A 19204-nucleotide genomic window follows, 5' to 3' on the forward strand; every position below is an offset into this window, starting at 1 on the left:
GGCAGGGTTTCCTGAATGATTTTTAAATTGCAAGATAGCGTTTTCAGTGTTTAAATGCTAAGAATAGTTTCATATCAGTGGGATGTCCCTGCACCTGCCCTCCTGGTCTGTTTTGCAGGTTTTTTTTTGCCATTATGGTAGGGGCGGGGCAATCAGTGGCGACATGCATAAATGGTTACCCAAGAATCCCTTTGTCCTGGGGTATACAGTCTCCTATTTCATAGGTACACCGGAGAATGTTCATTCGCTTTGCTTACGGTGCCTTCTGAGGAGCCATGCTGCTATTTTCATCACCACGTCTTGATGAACCTAGTTGCCACAATTGATCCATGTTTGTGAACTGGAGACAATGCAACATCACAGGTACCACAGAGCTTTAAAAATAACAAACAAAAACAACTTGTAAGCTCTGTCCGTGTGATTCTTGCTCCTTTCTAGACAATATATCTCGTCTAACTGGTAGCTTTAAGATTTTATTTTTGCTCTTGATGTTGAAGCCGTAGAAAGACAGTTTTTGGTGAGACAGACAGATACAGGGGGAGAGGTAAGAAGCAGATGGGTAAGAGTGGGCAAGTCTTTGAAAAAAAAAATGTAGTAGGATCGTGAGACCTTGAATACTTGTCTTTTCCCTTCAGTCTTGCCTTTATAGGAGCCTTCTGCTTTTTCATTGGCCGCAGGAGGCTGGAGGGGCGCACAGACTCACACTTGTGTTGAGCTGGGACACGGAGGCCAGCTCCCGCTGGGTGAGACCCCTACCTGCTTAGGTGGAGCAGGACAGAAAACACCCTGAAACACTGCCCCACATGGCCTCTTCCCAATGGCCACACCTCTTCCCTTTCCCGGGCTCACTGACAGGTCTGACCCATACATCCGCAGGCGGGGATGGGTGACGGAGGGCAGAGGGCTGCTGTGGAACATTCTGGTTCTCCGTCCCCGGGGCCATGGTGGAGCCCCGCTCCCCAGCAGCGCTGGGGTCAGCTTTGGCCAATGAAACGTGACACCTCCCTTCAGGCAGAGCTCTAAAAGCCCAGCACCCGGCCCGCCGAGCTGCTGGGCCTGGTCCTGTGCAGGCTCCGGCCAGACCGCCCCGGCCGCACAGGGACAGTTGGCATCAGCAGAAAGAGGTGCCGTGCACGGAAGCCACGGAGGCCGGGGGACTGCTGGTTCTGCCCAGGAATAAGGAATATGGGCCCCGGGGCCGGTTTTGCTTCCTGATAGCCTTCTTGCTCAGACCCAGAGAACCCGTAAGCCTGCCTGTCCCATCCCCAGGCCCTCCTCCACCCTGAGGGGCGGTGTATTTTCAAGCTCTCCTCACCCTAGTCGCCATTCTTTCATTTTTGTGTGTTTGTTTGCCAATCACACACCAAAAATCGGGAGTATTCTCAGGAAGCCCTTTCTTGCTGCGGATTTTCAACAAAAACAATTCCTAAAAGTATTAAAAAAACAAAACAAAAAACACCCCAAAAACACCTGCTGAAGCTAGTGTTGGGCCTAAGCCTCTGGTGCTGACAACACAAGGGTCTGTAATGTCCCGGGATCGCCGGGGCGCGGCGCTGCGGTGCAGTCCCTGTGTCCCGGCATCGCCCTGCGCGGGGCGCGGGCCTTGCTCCGTGCGGGCGGCGTGGAGGGGCCGCGGGCGGAAGGGGGAGTCTGCGGGGAGGGGCGGGGGGCTGCGGGAGGGGAGCTGCGGGGCGAGGGGGCGCGGATGCAGGGACCACAGCTCGATGGAGAGAGCGAACGCCACCCCGGACCCGCCGGGCCGCTCTCTGCTCATCGCTCGCGCCCCGACTTGCCACCGCCCCCCTCGGGTGGCGGCCGGAACAGCAGCGAGAGAAGGAAGGCCGGCCTTGGGCTGTGGGGGGCGGGCTGTGCGGTGTGACTGGAGGGAGGTTTTCCAGGCGACCGGCGTCCAGAGAAGACCAGGAGGCGCCCGCGCAGAGCTGAGCAGAACCCAGGCCTTTACAAAACACGATTGCTGCCCTCGCCGGTGTGGCCCAGTGGATAGAGCGTTGACCTGCGGATAGAAGAGTCCCCGGGGTCTTCTCTGGCAGGGCCCTGCCCCCACCCCTCTCTGGGCTCCATCCCTCCGGGCCCAGTGCCCACACCGCTGAGACCCCCCAAACGTGCCTCTCCGCGCCCCAGCCCGCGGGCTCCTGGCCTGGGCTTCGTGCACCCCCAGCCCGCAGGCTCCTGGCCTGGGCCTCCCACCGCCGGGCTCCGCTCCGCATGGGCCGCCACACCCGCTGGCCTCGGCTCTGAAGGCGCTCCCGGGCCTGGGGCATCCCCGTCACCGCCACGCGGGAGTGTGTCCCCTGATTCTGCTCGCGGCTGTCAGACAGCCCTGGGTGCGCTCACCTTCCGGAGCTGACAGCGTGCCAACGTGGGTGTGAGAGTCCACAGAACACACAGAGTGTCCTGAGTTCGGATCTTGCCCCGGGTGCCCCTGGACAGTGCCCGGCCCCCTCCTCATCGCCAGCACTCCCCAGACAGGCCCGGCGTTCGCCACATCGCCCTCCGTGGCCCCTGGCTCCCCCTCTCTGCCGCACCCTGTGCCCTGCGTCTCCCCACTCAGGGGCCGGGCCCGGGGTGGGGCCCAGCTCGGACAGGCTAATGTGGAAATGTTCCCCGGAGGCCAGGCTCCACGCTGGGCTCCCTGAGAGCCTCGGCCGGGACGTGACACCCTGACTTGTGGTCATTTGGCTCGGTTTCCAGGGCCCGTCTCCCACTGCCTCCCAGACCCCTTGGCTTCTCTCTCAGCCCAGGCCTGGGGTGAGGCTGGCCGCGTCCCTCCCCGGGCGGGGGGGGGGGGGGCAATGCTTCGGTGGCCACGTTCCCACGCAGGGCTCTGAGCCCCGGCTCGGGTTTGATGCCCACCTGGGCGTTAGCGCTGGCAGCGGAGCCTGCCTCTCCCGCCTTTGTCCCCCGGAGACCTCTCCCGCAGGGACTGCATTCCGGTTCAGCGACTCAGGAAGTATTTGCTTAATGAGACAAGTCAACTAACACCGAGGTGTCTCCTGGGAAAGCTGGGTCTCTCAGCACCTCCCCTGCCCCCTCCTCCTAATCTCCTTCTTCTGCCGGAAGAAAACTTAGAACACAAAGCACTTCCCGTCTCTTTATTGGTTCAGTTCTTGACTAATAGTAGTTGACCACGAACTGTGCGGAGGCTGGCTGCCAGGCACTGGGGGCACACACTGAGGGAGGTGCCCGGGCCTCCACACCTCCGGGGGACCATGTCATGGGGGAGGGAGGACAGAAAGGAAATAAGAAACCATGGGGGTGGGTAAGAGAACTTCAGATGGAGGTGATTGCTGGGAGGGAATAAACAGGATGCCCTCATGGAGACTGACCGACGGGTAGTGGCAGCCATTTTATTTTATTTTATTTTTATTTATTTATTTATCTATTTATTTATTTATTTATTTATTTATTTTAGATATATCTTAATGATTTTTTTTTTTTACAGAGAGGAAGAGAGAGGGATAGAGAGTTAGAAACATCGATTGAGAGAGAATCATCCATCAGCTGCCTCCTGCACACCACCTACTGGGGATGCGCCCGCAACCAAGGTACATGCCCTTGACCTGAATCGAACCCAAGACCTTTCCGTCTGCAGGCCGACGCTCTCTCCACTGAGCCAAACCGGTTTCGGCAGCTATTTTAAATAGAGGGTTCGGCGCCGGTTACTTCTGTGCTGAGAAGGAGAGAATGCGAAAAGGAGAGCCTGGGAGAACCGTGGACAGAGCGGACCCAGTGCCGAGGCCCTGAGGCGGGAGGGAGGCGGGAAGAGGAGAGCAGGGTGGGCGCGGGGAGGGGTGGGGGCTTGGTCGTGGGCAGGAGCTTAGAGGTGAGGATAGCACAGGACCCCGGGTGGACGTCGAATGAGGGAGGAAGAGTGGAAGCCGGAAGGTCCTCCCGTCCTCCAGCGGGAGGTGATGGGGAGGCAGCGGGGACGGAGGCTAATGCACGGATGGGAGTGGGTTTGGAAGTAACATGGGCGGGAAGGACGTGGGTACGAGTTGGATATGATGAGAAAGAGGAACCAAGGTAAGTCTTTGGGTCTGGGCTCAGGGTAAGTGGCAGTGCCCTCTGTGCAGCCGGGGAGATCTGAGAGAAATACGTTTCTTGGGGAAAGCACCCCACAAGGAGTTCCATTCTGGAAGGGAGGCCTGGGTGCCCAGGGGCCGTCTGAGGGCAGGTGTCTCGGAGGAAGCTGGCCTCCAAGCGCCGGGCTCAGGGGAGTGTGCCCTGGGGGATGGCGGGGGGAAGGCAGGCTGCCTTTAGGGAGGTGGTGGGGGTCACAGGGGAGGACCCAGCCCCAGGAGGACAGGAGGAGCCGGGGGTGAGCAGAAGCAGGAGGAAAGCCAGTGGACGAATCACACTCGGCACAGAGGAGCTCAACGCGACGTGTGTCGAATGAATGAACGAATGAATGAATGAATGAAGGGGAGTGTCGCCAACAACCAGCAGAGGAGAGCAGCTGCAGGAGGAGGCTGTGCTCAGTTGTGTCACTTGCCTCTGGGCGAGGGGCAGGGCGAGGCCTGACAAATACCCCTTTCCCCCCAGCACAGCAGCACGGGGGTGGAAACCAGCGGGAGGCAGGAGAGGAGGGGCAGGACACGCAGACAGTTTGTACAAGTCTCATGTTCTAGAAAGGGGGGCTTTGCCTTTCTGGGAAGAGGATGGAGGGAGGAGCGGCTGAAAGGAGAGTTTTTGTTTGTGAAATCCCAGAGCACAGACTGCACAGCACCTGAACGGCCCCTGGAATCGCACCCGGCACAGGGGAGCTCAAAGCGACATGCGCTGAATGAATGAATGGATGAATGTGAGTCTAAAAGGAGGCAGGCGGAGCCGGTTTGGCTCGGTGGATGGAGCATCAGTCTGCAGAATCTCCAGGTTCGATTCTGGTCAAGGACAAGTACCTTGGTTGAGGGCACATCCCCAGTCGGAGGTGTGCAGGAGGCAGCTGATCAATGTTTCTCTCTCATCGATGTTTCTAACTCTCTATCCCTCTCCCGTCCTCTCTGTGAAAAACCAATAAAATACATTAAAAAAATAAAAAATAAAAGGCGGCAGGTTTCAGATGGAGAGGTGAAGGTGAGGGTCCTTCCTGCGGAGGGGTCACTGGCTGCAGAGAGTCCGGAGGGAGCAGGGAGCAGCAGAGGGCCGTCTGGCTTCCCACGGGGATGACACATCTCATCCCCCAATGGCAGCTCCACCGCCGTCATCAGGGAGGCTCCCAAACACCCTCCCTGGCGTGGCTCAGTCCCTGGCTCACACGCACACCGACGACACTGGCTGTAACAGCTCTTGTCGTTGCAGTCATGTTGCAAGAACGGCTTCACTTCCTCCTTCTTCCTCACGGTTCCACTTTCGACCACGTCTGACCGGGCGTTCAGATTTCAATGGCTGAAAATCTTCAATGTCCTTTCTCACCAAGAGCAATCCTGGTGCGCCTGCGTGGATCTGACTGGCCTTCTCACCTGGGAACCCGTTTGGGACAGGATGCCCTCTGCCCTTTGGGGAAAGGCGTTCCTTCTTGGAAATGTGAGCTCCGCAGCCTCCTCTGTCCGTTCTCTGTTTCCTGGGGTATAACTGACAGCTAAGTGCAGGTCCTGGGTTTCCAGCAGGCATAACCATCACCAAGACTGAGGGGGGGGCGGGCTCTGTCCAGTGTCCCAGACGGGAGTTCCTCCTGCCCCCTCCCAGCTGTCCCCCCTCCACAGGGAACCCGGGTTAGCCCGTCTAGGACCACAGGCTGGTTTTTGCTTGACTTTGGACGTCACAGAAATGGGGACAGGATGCACCTGTGGCACGAAGACCTTAGCGCATTCATGACCTCACATTTCTGTCTGCTGCTGGCAGAACCCACAATGTCCCAACATCAGAGTTGGCCCCAGACAGACAGCACACAAAAGTCGAGTTGCCACAGCCTTCTTCTGGATGACACTGCACAAGTTTCCAAAGTCAGTAAACACGATCGGGGGCAGGCTCTGTTGGGTGTAGTCTTCAAACATCTCCATTTGACTGAGCGTGACTGTTTTGGTTTACACTTGGCTGATGATTCCACAGATAAGCCAAGGTGGCTGGATCCAAGCTAACCCGTAGGAAAGCAGCTAAAGAGAGGATCTCCTTACCGACTGAACTTCTAGGAAAGAGCAGGAGGAAGCTGGGCCCGCCTCAGGAAGGGGCCACGGCTCCTCCTCTGCACCCCCAGCCGCGAGGAACCGGGGGAGAAGGGGGACAGTGTGTGTTCCAGGCTCCAGTGTGACCTGAGCCCAGCTGGTAGAGGCGGTCCCCGAGGGGCTGCCCCTCTGTCCCGCTGACTGTGCCCGCGGCTCCTCTCAGACCAGCCTGTGCCGGCCCCACGCTGCCTCCCAGGGGCCGTGCCCAGCTCCGGGTGTGGGGCCCAGGCCGCCCGCAGGGGGAACCAGGCCGCTCCCTCTCAGCCGGCTCCTCACATCCTACACACGGAACCTGTGATAAGGGTCCCCTCTTTCCGGGGGGCGCCCCTGCATGTGCACAAACAGGTGTCCTCTGGCGGAGACTCCTCCCACCTGCCGTGTCCTCTCGACCTCGGCTGCCTGGGCCGGCCGTGCCGCCCTGCGGAGGCGCCGGTTTGCAGGCCTGGAGCACAGACACCGGGTGTGCCTGTGGGTTCTGCTAGTGCCGCTACTGCCTTGGTCCCGATCTCGCCCCGCGACACACCGTCCACACCCAGGAGTCTCCGGGGACCAGGCCTGGGTCCCTGAGCATCTCCCGGGCGCTGTCTGCCCCCAGATCTTGCCCCAGGGAGGGAGGGAGGCATTCAGATCCATCCAGCTCTCCCCCTGGACCCCAAGCCTCCTCCTGTCCACAGCCCACAAGCACTTCTGAGCCCCCCTCCCCTTCCAGGCGCTAGAGGGCGGTCTCCTGGCACAAACCCTGTGCCAGACAGAGAGTGTGAGGTCCTAATGGGCACGGCCCTGTGCCCTGGGGTTCGAGGCCTATCCCGAACTGCCCAGGTGCCCTGCAGCCGGAGGGCAGCCGCCCTGGGCCCAGTGCCACTTCGCTTGCCCGCCTGAGCTCAGGAGGTTCCTCTGGGGAGTCTATGGGACCAAGGAGGGGCCATCTCGCAGGGACAGCGGTGTGCCCCCCACCCCACCCCGTCCCCGAGGCAGGTCTCACCGCCAGGCTGGCTCCTCGGCCAGCAGCTCTGAGGGCTCTGTGGACTGTTCCCCAGGTTCCCCTCCCTCCCCACCCCCCGTCCCCCAGCCCGGCGTCCTGAGCTGCTCCCTGCTGACGCCTGGCTGCCCCTCCGCAATGGGCCAGCCCTGCCCGCTGGTCTTCACCCCGGAGCCCGCTCTGCAGTGAGCGGCGGGCAGAGGCGCCAGGAGAGGCTGTGAGGACCAGGCCGCCAGGAACACGGAGGCTCGGACCTCCTCCCAGAGGCTTCCTGTCTGTTATTTGTCTGAGGCCAACCTGGAAGGGGCAGGAGGAGGCGAGATGCCTGGGCGCCCTCCCCTCTCCATTTCTGTGGACCGTTCAGGGGTAGTGAAGGAATCCATGGCCCTTGTATGAGAAGGACTACAGAAACGCAAGTTAGAGAAGGACGATCCCAATCCTGGTATGAGTCCTTATTCAACTGGTCCCCATGGTTGACTACCCCTGTCTCCGCTCTTGTCGGGCCCCTTGCAATCCTGCTGCTACTGCTGACCTTTGGCCCCTGCATCATCAATAGGCTGGTTCGGTGTATCAAGGAACGAATGGGGGTTGTTCAGATGATGGTTCTAAGTACCCAGTACAGGCCTCAAGCAGCAGGAGATATTATAAAGTAGAAATACAGACGGTCCCATGATTGGGCCTGTAAGTTCCAAGGCAAGGGGGGAATGAGAGGACAGGACAGGGTTAACTCTTGACTCCACTTTGTACTGTGGGGTAGGGCGGGGCCAACTCCTGACTCCATTTTGTATAACCACATCACTGTGTAACTGGACCCTAGCCCTCACCGGACCAATCGGGGTCAGCCAAAGCAGTGACCTCACCACCTACCCCCCAGACCCCTACAAATCCTCTGTTCTGTAGAAGCCCGCTCTCTCTCCCCATCGCCGCTGCATCGTGTACGTGGGATTGAGCTCGGGCTAGCTCGAAATGAAAAGGCTCTTTGCTTTTGCATCGGACTTGGCTCCCTGGTGGTCTTTGGGGATCATGAAATCTGGGCATAACACCGACTCTTCTGATATGTGACTTTTCACTCAGCATCGTCTTTGTGGGCTCAGCTGACGCTCCCTGGAGGCCGATGGTGCTGTGAGGAGGAGAAAAACCACACACAAAACATCTACAGCAGCCTGTCCACCCACAAGGACAGATGTCATCAGCCGACAGGCCGCCCTCCCCACATCTGCACCTGGCTGGGGGCCCTCACCGAAACCCTTGTTTCCGGTTTAAGAAAGAAAAGAGCAACATGCCAACCTGACAAGCTCCGGGGAGGCTGTGTGGCAGTCTTGCAAACCCAGAGACCTAAAGTAACCACAGAGGATGGTTAGAAAATTAAATATCTAACTACAAACATGTTATAGTGGGTAGTCATGTGCTAGGCTGATATTTTCCCTGACAAAGATCAACTTAGACCTTCTTTACTGAGCCCATTTGCCTTTTTGCCTCTAAGATAAGGTGTCTGTGAGATGTCTGGGTAACTTGTAACTTCCCTTTTTTGGAGCCCCTGGGACACAACCAAATGTGGTGGGCGCCAGGACAGATGCCTCAACTTCCTTCGTTATTATGTTAATTGTTCCTGCTCTCACCGGAGTATACTCCATCATTTTACTTTTTATCCAATCCCAGGAGTTTCCTACCGCTTTGGTTTCTCCTGCCTCCTTACTCCATCACCAATGAATTTCATGTAACCCACCTATGTCCCTCCTTTGATTTCAGTGTATAAATAGAAATGTAACCAGCCATTCTCCAGAGCATTATCTCATTCCGTTGAGGTTCTGCTTCCCGGCAAATGTCGACAGTTTGGCTGAAATAAACTCACAAAAATTCTTTACAGGTTTCAATGTGTTGTGTTTTTTTTTTTCGTTAACATAGTTGAGGGTCACTGAAACCGGTTTGGCTCAGTGGTAGAGCATCGGTCTGCGCACTGAAAGGTCCCAGGTTTGATTCCAGTCAAGGGCATGTACATTGGTTGTGGGCACATCCCCAGTAGAGGGTGTGTAGGAGGCAGTGGTCGATGTTTCTCTCTCATCGATGTTTCTGGCTATCTCTCTCCCTTCCTCTCTGTAAAAAATCAATTAAAAAATGTATTTTAAAAAAAAGTTGAGGGTCATGTACATGCTTCTCCGAAAAAATGGCCAATTCAAATTGTCCTTGCACTCCCAAGTTCATGTTTCTGTAGAGTCTGGAACCACAGGGGCAGGGCCGGACTTGCTGCTCAACGACAGTGTACGCTGGTTAGACTGCAGTTTTTACTCACCCGATCTTGCACGATTTCCGCAGTGAGCAGGGGGCACGGTTAAAATCACAGTCTTGGACTGGCGGCTTTGTGCAGGCGCCATATTCGATGGCTATGCTGTGGCCTGGGAGATGCAGTGTGCTTGAGGGAGGAGGAGAAGGAAGAGGGACCGAGCTCCTCTCACCTTCGCACACACCAGCGCAGCCCCAGAGTACCCGCCCGCTCACGCGCTTTCCACTCCTTACGGCCCACCCATTGTTCTCCATGGACTCCTCTCTCAAATAATAATAATAATAATAATAATAATAATAATAATAATAAATACCTTTAAAGGAAGAAAAAAACAATTCATACGCTTTAAACTGCGTGTCTTTCAGAGTTGTGTGATGAAGTCTTTGGCCTTCCCTGAGTGCCATGCCCAGGACACAGGTCCCCCCTTGGCCCCGTGCTTCTGCCCTGTGCAGGCAGCCAGCCCCAAGGTCAGCACCTTATACCCATCGCACAGGTGGGGAAGCCGAGGCTCAGAGGGCAAGGCGTTGCCTGACAGACACCTCCCAGCTGGTGGATGGCAGAGCCAGGTGCCAGGAATCTCACCCAGGCCTGTGATGCTGCCCATCTCTCTCCAGGGTCACAGCCACTTTGCTCCAGGCCGCACAGCACTGGGAGCGGGAAGAGCTGTGGGACAGGGACCCTCGTCTTTAAAGGCAGGAGCAGTGAGAACTGGTCCTTGGAATGGGCAGCAGGAGACGTCCTGGGGGAGACTCGATGGGAAGGGGCCTGAGGGGCAGAGGAAGGGCCTCCCACGTACAGACAGGAGCCTGGCTCGGGCTGTTTCCCAGCTGGGAGGCTCCTGGACAAGCCCCACAGCTCCTCAGAGCCTCAGTTTCCCCATCTGTCAGATGACCCTCAGGCCTGCCTCCGGAGGTGACCAGAGGGATGGGGTGAGGAGCCGGTCTGCACCAGACAGGTCAGGGTTTGGGGAAGCTGCAGGACGCGGCTGCCTGCTGGCAGGAGCTCAGTGCCTCTGGCCTCTCACAGCAGCGGGAATGGCTGGTGCTGCTCACAGGGCCCTTCGCCAGCAGGAGGACATGCTGCCCCAGGCTCCCCGCTGAGAGCCCTCCTCCCGGGTGTGGGAGGAGCTGCCCGTCACTAACACCCGGAGCTGAGCGGAGCACTGGCAGATGTGGGGGACGGAGCCCTGGTGGCTTTGCCCAGGGCCAGCAGCTAGGAGGGGCAGAGTGGGGAGGACCAGAACCAGCTGCCCTGACTTCAAAGCCACTCACGAGACCCAGCCTTTCTTCTTTTAAACTATATTTTTACTAGAGGTCTGGTGCATGGATTCGTGCACCAGGGTCCCTCAGTCGCCCAGACCCTCTAGCAATCTGGGAGGCACCTGGCCAGGAAGGGACCACGCTAGGTCTCCAGCTAGTGTCCGGCCTTCTTGACCAGTCCCTATTGGCCAGACCCCAGCTGCAAACTGCCTACTGGTCAGAGCATCTCCCCCATAGTTAGTTCATGTCATAGCAATTGGTCAAAGGGTGGAACAGTTGGACACTTAGCATATTAGGCTTTTATATGTATAGATTGATTTCAGAGAGGAAGGGAGAGAGAGATGGAAATATCAATGGTGAGAGAGAATCATTGATCAGCTGCCTCCTGCACACCCCACACTGGGGATTGAGCCCACAGCCTAGGCATGTGCCCCTACCGGGAACTGAACCCTGACCTTCTGGTTCATAGGTTGATGCTCAACCACCAAGTCACACTGGCCAGACCCTAGCCTTAACAAGTTACCACAAACTGGTGCTCATATGCTAGGGGAGGATAGGTTACTCTGAGGACAAGTTCTTGTTTTCCCCGTTTTCCCCTTGCTAGGTATTAGGGTTTTGACTGGTGATAATGCCGGCTGTGAAAGAATTCACAACTGGGCGAAGGAGATAGATACTGAGAGAAAGAGAGTTTATTTAACTTTTCCTGAAGGGAAAGGAACGTAGCATTGCTAATCAAAACAAGGGCAGGTAATAAGCATTTGCCTGCTCTTTAAAAAGGCAATGGCTGCTGTTGTAGGTGACAAGGAAGCAGGGGGTTGGGAGTGGATTTGGGGTTGGGACAGTCTGGCAGCTATCTTATTAGTATTTTTCCCAAACCTGTGAAACATGCTTAGAGTCAAAGTTAGGAAAAGCTAAAATGACGCTTGTTTGAAGAGGACAGGGGAAGGGAACTTTCTACTAACTAGTGACTTCCTGGTGCAGATTATCCTGGAGTTGTAAAAACAGCAGGGAGGAGGGGCATGCAAGAATGTAGCTTTGAAAGTAGCATATCTTGACTTGTAGTTTGAACAGAGGGGCTGTTTGAATGAGAGAAGCTAACAATCTTGGGGTTTAGTTACCAGGTGCTTCTCATTAATTGTGGAAGGCCACAGCAAGGGCAAAGAGGCCTTTTTCTTGTCCTCATATGCACACTAGGCACCCAGGGCTTTCTTCCCTGGTGTGTCCATACCCGGACCGTCATCTCTGCTCTGCTCATGCCTCTCTAACACCATCCCTAGCTGGCAGCTCCTCCAGAGCTACCCCTCTGGCCTCGATTTGGGAATGGATAAGGGAGGAGCAGAGCGAGGGTGGGGTGCGATGAGGACAGGGTGAGAGGGGCTCCTGGGGAAGCAGTCTGGAATGGAAGCAGGTGAGTCAGGGTCAGCTTGGACATAACCTGGGAGCCAGACACACAGGAAAAGGCTCCTGCTATTCCTGCACCATTCACTCAGAAAGGTCCTTGGTCATTGTATGGGCTGAATTGTGTCTCCTCACCCCAAATTGACATGCTGAAGTCCTCAGAAGGTGGCTATCTTTGAGTCAAGGCCTTTACAGAGGTGATTCAGTTTAAATGAGACACTTAGGGTGGGCCCTGACCCAATCTGACTGAAGTTCTTACAAGAAGAGAAGTTGGGACACTTAGAGGGATCTGAGGGACTCACCAAGGGTCATGCTCAAAGGAAAGACCATGGGAGGACAGAACAAGGAGGCAGCCATCTGCAAGCCAGGGAGAGAGGCCCCAGGGGCAAGCAACCTGCCGACACCTCCATCTTGGCCTTCCAGCCTCCGGAACTGTGAGGGTCAAAGTGTCTGTTGCTAAGACCCTCCCCTGTGGAGTTGCTACTGAATCACCTCCCAAAATCCAGGTTTGTGTGTCCGATGAGGTCATAGCCAAAACACAGAGACACCGGTGCTTAAAGACAGAGGAAGGTTTATTGGGTTTGGCCAAAGAAGAGGACAGCGAGATCTCTCAAATGTGTCCTCCCCAAAAAGCTAAAGCCAAGGGTTTTTATGCAGCGAGGGGCCTGGGGGAGGGGAGCTTCAGAGAAGCTGGAGAGAAATCCATGCTTCTTCAGTGTTAGATAGGACTTCTCCATTTCAGCTCCGGGAGCCAGCCGCTTGGAGACATCTTTCCGTCCCAAAAATAAAGCCATGGATTCTCCTCAGTCCCTGAGGAGACAAAAAGACAGACACGTTAGCAACTTGTGAGGACCTTCCAGAGAACAAAGGGAGTTGAGCAGGAAGAGTTTTGCCACGTGAACAAAAGCTTCAGTAAGCATAGCTGCTCAGCCCACCCCGTGTGGCTCAGTGGTTGAGCAGTGGACTCTGAACCAGGAGGTCACAGTTTGATTCCCCCTTCAGGCTCAATCCCTAGTGTGGGGCGTGCAGGAGGCAGCTGATCAATGGTTCTCTTTCATCATTGATGTTTCCATCTTTCCCTTCCTCTCTAAAATCAATTATATATATATATATATATATATATATATATATATATATATATATGTATGTATATATATATATATATATATATATATATGTGTGTGTGTGTGTGTGTGTGTGTGTGTATATATATATTATTTTATTATTTTATTTTTTTAATAGCTGCTTAAAAGACTCGGGGTATTAACACCGCAGGGGTTGGGCTACAGTTTGTTACTAAGGAAGCCTTAGCAACCGAATGCAGTCATTCTCTTCTCCTCAGTCATCTGATGGCCACACTCATACACATCCATGACCTGTTGTGTTCGGTTTAGTAACATATGATTAATGTGGAGAGATGGGAGGTCCAAGGAAGGGGGAGCACCTTTGTTGGGGGAGAGAGAGGCGCTGAGGGGTGGAGGGAGGAAGGCTTGGGGGGGAGGCACCTGAAGGAGCAGAGAGGCTCAGAACCCAAGTGAAGGTCTTGGGAGGTAAGGGGTGTGTGTGTTGGGGGCGGGGGGGGGCGGGGGCTGAGGAAACCCATACCAGAGGATTTCATCAAGCTTCTGCTGCAGACTATAATAATTTCGACACACATTCTTCCAGTACTTAAAAGGCCTTCCCCCGTGGTACACAAAGTTATTCCAGCAGTATTCAAAATCTGCAGTAAAGAGGGGAGAAAGCAGGTAGGTCAGCCTAGGAGCCTTTCTCTCCTGAGCCTCCCCTGGGCAACCCCACTCAGGGCCCAGTTTCCTCCTTGCCAGGTGTCATCACTCCTGCCTCAGTTTCCCAAGTTCCCCTGCCACTCACTCTCCCTGGGGACTTCTACCTGCCCCCCTCCCTACACCCCCATTCCTGCCCAGATCCCTCGGCTCTCACCCTCTGGGGCCATCATGGCCACCTGGGCCCCTGCATCCACCAGATCTCGAAGCCCCTGGTCATCTTCGTTCTCATAGTAGAGGCGGGCGGCGGAGAGGCTCAGGTGAACGTTCACGTTCCTCTTCAGGAACTGAGCCACCTGCTCTGCACACTCCAAGCAGGGGCTCCAGGATATGTACCAGGTGACATGGTATTGCACATGAGGAGAACCACAGAACCAATCCAAGAAGCAGAGTTCTGCATGGTCATGAAACAGCTGGGAGAGATGGAGAGAGAGGACCCTCATTACAGAGCAGGTATGTGACAAAGAAGACATGTGACAGAGCAGGCATGTGACAGAGGAGACATGTGACAGAGCAGGCATGTGACAGAGGAGACATGTGACAGAGTAGGCATGTGACAGAGGAGACATGTGACAGAGCAGGCATGTGACAGAGCAGGCATGTGACAGAAGAGACATGCGACAGAGCATGCATGTGACAGAGGAGGCATGTGATAGAGCAGGTATGTGACAGAACATACATGTGACAGAACATACATTTGATAGAGCAGGCATGTGACAGAACAGGCATGTGTCATGACTGGGGGCTGGGCACCAGGGGACAGGGAACAATAGTCTCAGGGTCATGTTGTTGATTATCCCAATTTTATTTTTTAAAAATACGTTTTTAACGATTTTTATTTTTTAAATATTTTTTTATTGATTTCAGAAAGAAAAGGAGAGGTAGAGATGAGAGAGAATCATTATTGGTTATCTCCTGCATGCCCCACACTGGGGATCAAGTCCACAACCTGGGCACGTGCCCTTGACTGAAATCAAACATAGAACCCTTCAGTCCGCAGGCCTCTATCCACTGAGCAAACCAGTGAGGGCTATTTTCTTTTTAAATATATATATATATAATTTTTTAATTGATTTTTTTTACAGAGAGGAAGAGAGAGGGATAGAGAGTTAGAAACATTGATGAGAGAGAATCATCGATCAGTTGCCTCTTGCACACCCACTACTGGGGATGTGCCCACAACCAAGGTACATGCCCTTGACTGGAATTGTACCTGGGACCTTTCAGTCCGCAGACCGATGCTCCATCCACTGAGCCAAACCGGTTTCGGCAAGTGAGGGCTATTTTTATTGATTTTTAGAGAGAAGAATGGAAAAGGGGAGATAGAAACGTTGATGAGAGAGAAGCATTAACAGCTGCCTCCTGCATGCCCCTCACTGGAGATCAAATTTGCAACCTGGGATTGTGCCCTGAATGGAATCTAACGGTGACCTTTTGGTGCAGGGGTCAATGCTCAGCCACTGAGCATTCTCACAGAGCAATTCATCCCTTTGGAACCCCCTCCCCTCCCCAGTGTTTTACTGACTCATCCCTTCCCACCCTCATCCATGAACTCTGACACCCGCCCTCCCATTCTCTCATTCCACAAGCTTTGGGGGTGTCTGCTCCAGGCCAGACCGCTAGGTCCAGGCTTGTTCCCAGAATGCTGCCTGCCGGGAGGGCCCGGGGCCATGCTGCCCACAGGGAGCCACTGGCACAGGGTCTCCTGCGCTCTTGGTGTGCTCGCCTGCGTGGATGCGGGCGACAAACACGGAACACACACCTCATCTCCGTGACGTAGTACGAAGGAAGAATGCAAGCTATCTCGTGAACTATTATATGAACTGCTGGAGGTCTGATGCATGAAAATCCTGCAAGAATAGGCCTTCCTTTCCCTGGCTGCTGCCACGGGCTTCCTCAGGCACCAGGACCCGGGCTTCCCTCCTCCTCCAGCTGCTGGCAGGCACCTGGGACATGGGCCCCAGCTTCATCCGGAAGGACTTCTAGTCTAATTAGCATATTACCCTTTTATTATTATAGATATGTTGAAACACTATATTCAATATATTACTAAGTACGTTATCAACATTAAGTGGATCGATTTCTCTGAAAGTTTGCACACCGGGTACTAGAAAACATTAAATGGCCTAAGTGACCCGCTTACCCTCCCACGGGGAAGTACTGCCACAGGGACACCCCTCCATCCCATAAGCGCTCTGAAGAGTCTGCAGTCCGGGTGGAGAAGGGAGGGCTGTGTGGTGGGCATTTCACAGGAGACATTACTGCTTGCTCAGAGCGGGCTGGGGCACACAGGATGTGGGTGTGGGTGCTACCCTGGGGATCCACATCCTGGGCCTGGAGGCTGCAGAAAGTAGCTGGGGGGTGGGGGGGAAGACAGCCAGCAGAGGACTTCTGAGGCCCCATAAGGCTCTGATGCACAGCGGGCCCTGACTGTCCTAGACCCTCTTTCCTTTCTTTTCTCTTCTTTCAATCAACATTTTAATAGCAAAGATACTATTTTTTAACATGGTCAAGTATACTTGGCTAAGCCTGGATTTTTAAAAACACAAGTATCTAGTCAAAGAGTATGACCACGTAGCTTGGTACAGAACATCCCATAGGTCAACAGAAAATACATTTGAGCACCAAAATATTTAAAGAGACGCTCTAAGCAGCATTTTATTTCTGCAGAACAGACATATACCTTGGACTGATTTAAAAAGCACTGGTAGATAAGTACATATAGTCTTAGCAGACTAAGTCATTAATAATGACCTGGTAATCTTTCAGTCGGATTTGGATGATTCATAAGCTAAATCTTACAACCACAACAAGATTTTTAATTGGCATTAAGATGTTACCACGTTTGACAAAACAAAAAAAACAAAACAAAATGCAAACAACTTAAAATATTTTCTATTTCAAAAGAAATCAGCAACGCAGCTGTACACCGTACTCTACGGTGGTTTTGTCTCACGTGAGGGCTACTCTACCGAACAGGGATGCTCCCCGGGGCTGCCCCACGGAGGGCGCAGCAGGCCCGGCTCCCTCACGGGCGCGTGTCCTGGACCACAGCTTCATAAGGACACGTAGGCCCCCACCCCGTTCTAAAACTCACAGCAAGGAAAACCGACCCCAAACAACGTGAGGCTGGTCCCACTACATTTCCAACCCCTGCTCCACTGGACCGACGGTGGATAAAGAATCTGTTTGCTAACTCTACTGTTGCCGAGAAACATGTAATTTTCAGTTGTACTCAATTCCTTTCTTAGTCCACGGAGCCCTGGAAGATGGAAGAATACTAGACCTTCTAGGTGTGAAGACAATGAACATTGGAGAGCATTGCTGAGCAACTCTCAGAGCTGGCTCCTAGGAAAAGGGGATGACGGACACACAGACACCTCTAAAAGTGCGCTGGTGGTCAATTAAATTATTTATGTGTAATTTCATGGAAAATTAAATTATTTATGTGTAATTTCATAACTTTCCTGAAAGTTATGAAATTTATGTGTAATTTCATAACTTTCCTGAAAGTTATGAAATTTATGTGTAATTTCATAACTTTCCTGAAAAGGAAGTGCGCAAGCATTTTAAGTGTCTGAAAGCACAGTAAAAGACAAAGAAGAAAACACACGATAAGTGACAACCACATTTCCCTGGAAAGAGAGTCACTTTTCAGTTATTGGGGAAGTACCATTGCTGTAGGAGAGCAATGGTGAAACCCCTGTGATGCGTATTTAAGTACATTTTAATGAGCTTTCAAGCTCATGTTTTTCCATCAAAACTCTGCTGAATTAGGTCTGGCAAGTCAACTTAGCATTGGTTGGTCATTTTGTGCTTTCAAAGGGTTCAGAATATTTTTCAACCCTTTATATGCCAGGTTTGGCAGACAAGCTATGTTCCTTAGTGTGTGTGTGTGTTTGTGTCTTCATTTATAAGTAGAGGCCTGGTGCATGAAATCATGCACGGTGGTATCCGGCTGGCCTGCCACAATTGGGGCTGATTGGGGCGGGACCAGCTGGAGGGAGGGGCCAATGGAGGTTGGCCACCCACACCCTCATTTAGGGTAGTGGGGGCTGATCAGGGCTGTGGTGTGCATCAAAGCAATTAGTTCTTCAGTGTTCTGGTCGCTCGGCTTTCATATATATATATAGCCTAGAGGCCTGGTGCACATGTTCATGCACCGTTGGGGGGCGTGGCCTGCAGGGATCTGCCCACTGTGGGAGCAATGCTCATCCTGGTCAGCCAAGCTGTGCTCCCACTGTGGGAGCGCACTGACCACCAGGGGGCATCTACTGTGTTAGGCGTTTGCCCCCTGGTGGTCATTGTGCATCATAGTGACTGGTCGACCAGGCATTTTGGCCATTCAGTTCAGTTGCTGGGCTTTTATATGAGAGATTGCTATAATTCACATTTTTATGGTTCTAATCCAGTTATTTAACGTTATGGCAAACACATTCATTTTTTCAATTCTCCTACAACCAACATCTTGAGTATCAAGCTTAGCCTGTGGGAAATTTCTTATGATAAGCCACAGCACATAACAGAGGCTGCTATACGGCCTATCAGAGAGACGTCAGGATATGAGTGTTACCGCTGAGGCAGCCCACAGCTCCAGGCTGTGACTCTGGGGTGCCAATACCGGCCAGCTCCTCCTCAGTGTCCCCAGGACTTTAAAAGCCACAAATATGCCAAGAGCAGGCCTCACCCCACTTGTGCTGGGCAAACCGGCCCGGCCCATCCCCGGCCCAGACCAAGGGGCACAGGCTTGCTCACTCGTGACAAAAAGGAACCTCGTCAGGGACTCCGGACACACCCATGCCTACCTCCTCTCGGGCCAAAACAGGAAATGTGGACACTGCCCAGTGTGCTTTACGGGAAGGGCCTCAGCCTCGCTCTGCTCCTCCCTTTAGATTTCTGGCTCTGGCCGAAGCCCCATCTCCGTTTCTGGGAATAAATGACCAAAATGTCCACAAGGTGCCGAGTCTGGCTGGAGGGCACCCCGAGTAGGGGACAGACAGGTGGTCTTACTGTGCTGCCCCAACCCCATCTCCTGGGCCCTCTCAGAGCTCTGCCGGGCCCAGGGCCTGAGGCCTGGAGGGGGCGGGACAGCCCGGGCACGCTGCTGAGGCTAGGCTGGGCTGGGTCTGGGGGCTGGGCTGGGTCTGGGGGGCTGGGCTGGGTCTGGGGGCTGGGCTGGGTCTGGGGGCTGGGCTGGGTCTGGGGGCTGCGCTGGGTCTGGGGGGCTGGGCTGGGTCTCAGGGGCTGGGCTAAGTCTCAGGGGGTGGGCTGGGTCTCAGACAGCAGCTACAGAGCAGCCTGGCCCTGACTGCAGACACACCCAG

General features: G+C 54.2%; 1 long non-coding RNA gene across 1 annotated transcript; it reads right to left on the reverse strand.

Annotated features, from left to right (window-relative positions):
• Nucleotides 1-12634: 12634 nt before the first annotated feature.
• On the reverse strand, nucleotides 12635-19204 carry LOC311620569. The gene is made up of 4 exons (XR_014794710.1): nucleotides 18686-19204; nucleotides 14038-14293; nucleotides 13705-13819; nucleotides 12635-12909 (listed from the first exon to the last, which is right to left on the reverse strand). It is a non-coding gene; the product is annotated as an uncharacterized lncRNA (long non-coding RNA).

This window comes from Pipistrellus hanaki (assembly GCF_964339955.1).
Source record: "Pipistrellus hanaki genome assembly, chromosome: 3".
Classification (NCBI taxonomy): Eukaryota; Metazoa; Chordata; class Mammalia; order Chiroptera; family Vespertilionidae; genus Pipistrellus; species Pipistrellus hanaki.